The following is a 4,555-nucleotide window of genomic DNA, read 5'->3' on the forward strand; positions in this document are numbered from 1 at the left end:
CGCACCCATGTCCAGCTCCATTGGCACCGGGAGTCCATTTAATTCAACCTTCAGCATTATCGGGGGACACTTTGTGGTAAATGTGTGCACCCCTTTTACCTCTGTCTCCTCGGTCTGAGGCTCTGGTTAGTCGTGATCCGCAGTGGATCTGTCCTCCTATGCAACATGGTGGTTTCCAGGATTAGCAGGATTTGCAGCTCGCCTGCACACTCGTTGGAGATGTCCCATTGTTCCACAGACCTTGTAAACGTATCCTTTGAAGCGGCATGAATGGAAACCATGATCACCCCCGCAGCACCAACAAGGTGTTAATGGCCTAGCATTCATCACCCTTGATGGTGGACTCTGAGACATCTTCGGACGTGCAGCTGCAAGCATGTGAGGCCTGCCCTGTACTTTACGATTCAAAAACAACATTACTTTGTTTACAGTACTTGCAGCAGCACTCGTGTGCTGAGAGATTTGCTTGGTATTGTCACTGGTGGCGATGAACGCCTCGGCTATCGCTATGGCTTTACACAAGATTAGGGTCTCTACAGTGAAAAGTTTGCAAAATATTACTTCATGGCCAATGCCAAGTACAAAGAAATCCCTGAGCATGTGCTCAGATATCCTTCAAATTCGCAATGCCCTGCAAGGCGTCTTAGCTCCGCGACATAGCTCGCCACTTCCTGGCCTTCAGACCTCTTGTACGTGTAGAACCGATACCTCACCATCAGAACGCTTTCCTTCGGGTTAAGATGCTCCCGGACAAGTGTGCACAAGTCATCATATGATTTCTCTGTGGGTTTCGCTGGAGCAAGCAGATTTTTCATGCGGCCATACGTTGGTGCACCACAAACGGTGAGGAGAATCGACCTTTGTTTGGCAGCGTTTGCTTCTCCTTCCAGCTCATTGGCCATGAACTATTGGTCGAGTCACTCGACGAAGGTTTCCCAATCATCTCCCTCCAAAAATTTCTCCAGGATGCCCACTGTTCTCTGCATCGTTGCTGTGGGGTTTGTCATCTGTATCTCGTCGCCAGTTGTTATGTATGAATAAAGAGTCTGACCAGATACTGTGAGCTCAAAGTAAAGTGTGACCTTAGTCTTTTATTACAGGTCTCTTTATTGTGGGATCCCTTGGGACTCCAGGGGATGAGCCCTCTGGTGGTTAAACAAGGTATTTACAGATTTACAAATATAACATAGACCTCCTCTGCCCAGCGTCCCATCCCCTTCCTAAACCACTGACCATCACATAATTCCCTTCCTCGCACTTAACTTGGGCCCAAGGGGTGGCATTCCGGCCACTTGACTTTCCACCCTTTGCCACCTACTTCCCGGCCATTTTGGTTGGGATGCCGGCCAGCGGCACATTAATGAGGCCCAGCTATTCAAATCAGTTGGGCATTTGGCTGTCACTCCTGGACGGGCTGGCCTCTCACTTGGCCACTTTCCCACCAAGCTGTTAAAATTCCCACCAATGTGTTTCAAAATGTATTAAATCAAGTCAAAGATGGTGGTTGGTGATAGGAATTTAAATTCTGCAGCCTCAAATCCAATTCTTCAAACTGTTGTATGAGGTAGAAGTTTCCCTTTTAACGTGACATGTGAGAGTCATTTCAAACTGTCTGTCTCCAGAAACAAAATTCAAGTCTGCACTTCATAGAGTATGAATTTTTCATTTAAAACAAAACCATTAATAAGAACATTCAAAGGAAGGTAAGACTAGAGGGTATTCTTTTTATTCAATGTGCTCTCTCATTTAATAAGAAAAATAATAAACTTATCAAAGTTTGGTTTCATGTTTCCTTAAGAATGTTGATCTTATTACCTGTATGGAGACCCTCACATGATGGAGGTTGATAAGAGTTAGTTGTGGATACAAGTTGGAGGGCTGCCTTTGTTCTTTGCAACTCTCCAGTGATACTGCCTTAGCTAGGCAAACACTTACTAGGAGTGGATAATTCACAACCAACACATGAGGGTTCACGAGACACAATGGCACATATGAGAGTAAACATATAAAACACAAGCTTTGCTGAGCCGAATAACTTTAATCCACTTCTGATATATCCTGCAGTGTCATTCTTTAATGAGTAGACACCTCAAATACCACCAACGATGTCTCCGCAATATCCTACAAATCCCCTGGGAGGACAGACGCACCAACGTTAGTGTCCTCCATCAGGCCAACATCCCCAGCATCGAAGCACTGACCACACTCGACCAGCTCTGTTGGGCATGCCACATTGTTCGCATATCTGACACAAGACTCCCAAAGCAAGCGCTCTACTCGGAACTCCTACAAGGCAAGCGAGCCCAAGGTGGGCAGAGGAACCGTTTCAAGGACACCCTCAAAGCTTCCTTGATAAAATGCAACATCCCCACCGACACCTGGGAGTCCCTGGCCAAAGACCGTCCTAAGTGGAGGAAGTGTAGCCGGGAGGGTACTGAGCACCTGGAGTCTCGTCGCCGAGAGCATGCAGAAAACAAGCACAGGCAGCGGAAGGAAAGTGTAGCAAACCAGTCCCACCCCCATTTCCTTCAACAACTGTCTGTCCCACCTGTGACAGAGACTGTAATTCCCACATTGGACTGTTCAGTCACCTAAGAACTCACTTTTAGAGTGGAAGCAAGTCTTCCTCGATTTCACGCGACTGCCTACAATGATAATGATGATTCTTTAATTGTACAAAAAATAAGATGCTAGTTGTGCAAAAAAATTAAAGTCGCCAAATCATTATGAGCACTTTCATCACTTCTAGATTTGATTCTTCCAATGTTCTTCTTGTGGCCTCCCAATCTCCACCCTCTGTACACTTCAACTTGTCCATGACACAAATCACCCACACCCTAAATTGCATTTAGTCCCACTTGCCCATTATGCTAGTGCTCGCTGACCTACATTGGCTCACCATCCCCTAAAGGAATCAGATTTGAAATCTTCACTCTCATCTACAAATCCTTCCATGGCCTCATCCCCTCCTACCTCTGTGACCTCTTCTAGCTCTACCTCCCCTACAATGGTCTTTGGTCCTCTGACTCTGAACTTCGATATACCTAACCCTCAATTATCTTCCGTTCTGGTGAATAACAAAGCCATCTAGGCACTACTCTCTGGAACACTCTCCTTTAACTGCACTGTTTCTCTACTGTCTCCTTTCCTTTCAAAACCTATCTAAAATCTATCTCTTCGATCACCTCTCAACTCCCGCACAACAATTTTCCTACTGGGACATTTCTGCACATTAAAGGTGCCAGATAAATGATCTGTGGGTGCTTAGGTAGACTTTGTGGTATAAAAGTTGGAGGTAGTGATAACCTATTACATGTCAACTAATTGACTCTCCCTACAGGTTTTAGCCAACCAATTGGCACATGACAGTCACATCTCATGCAGTTCGCTTCTATGAATGCTTCTTGGAGTAGCACCTGTTGCAATGATCTTTGTGCTCCTGGCCTCCTTTCTTCTCCTGCTCCATTGCAATAATCTTTCAATGGCCACTATAACCACGCTCTCTTCTCTGCATTATTCATTCATTTCATCGTAGGCAGTCCCTCGAAATCGAGGAAGACTTGCTTCCACTCTATAAATGAGTCCAAAGGTGGCTGAACAGTCCAATACGAGAACCACAGTCCCTGTCACAGATGGGACAGATAGTCTTTGAGGGAAAGGGTGGGTGGGACTGGTTTCCCACATGCTCTTTCCTCTGCCTGCGCTTGTTTTCTGCATGCTCTCGGCGATGAAACTCGAGGTGCTCAGCACTCTCCCGGATGCACTTCCTCCACTTAGGGCGGTCTTTGGCCAGGGACTCCCAGGTGTCAGTGGGGATGTTGCACTTTATCAAGGAGACTTTGAGGGTGTCCTTGTAATGTTTCCTCTGCCCACCTTTGGAGCATTTGCTGTGAAGGAGTTCCGAGTAGAGCGTTTGCTTTGGGAATCTCGTGTTTGGCATGCGAACAATGTGGCCTGCCCAGCGGAGCTGATCAAGTGTGGTCAGTGCTTCCACTGCTGTGTTGACACTTTCAAATCTTCCCCTTTGTTATGTTCATTATCTCAGTACTGACCTGGAGTAAAAGGCACACATTTTGATTTTTCTATGCGACTAAGCAGTTATCATTAACGATCTTTCACAGACCTCAACAGGCAAAGATCAGACTTTTTCCTCATTTTTTCCCCAAATTAATACGAATACTCAGACAGCATTTAATATAGATGAATCATTTGCTGGTGCTTTCTCTGCACATGACGCCAGTCTTAACTCACATCTACTCTTTCACATGAATGCTAGCTTTTGCTGCCTCAAGTGGGAAAGTATTCTATTGTTCAGCACAAGCATTCATTATAAACACTAAAGTCCACCAATAAAACTGAAAGGACAGAAGGTTTATATTTTCTGAAAGAAACACAAACACAAACCAAATTATGAGAGTGATCTCCTGGACTAGTTTTATCTCCTAAATGGGTCGGAGAGAAATTTCCCAGATTCTTTTTTCCCAATTTGGCCTGGGTTTTTTAATCTGTTTTTTTGCCCCTCCCAAGAGATCAAATGGTTTCGGGGCTGGGTGGA

Source organism: Pristiophorus japonicus, chromosome 4, assembly GCF_044704955.1.
Source record: "Pristiophorus japonicus isolate sPriJap1 chromosome 4, sPriJap1.hap1, whole genome shotgun sequence".
NCBI classification, from domain to species: Eukaryota; Metazoa; Chordata; class Chondrichthyes; family Pristiophoridae; genus Pristiophorus; species Pristiophorus japonicus.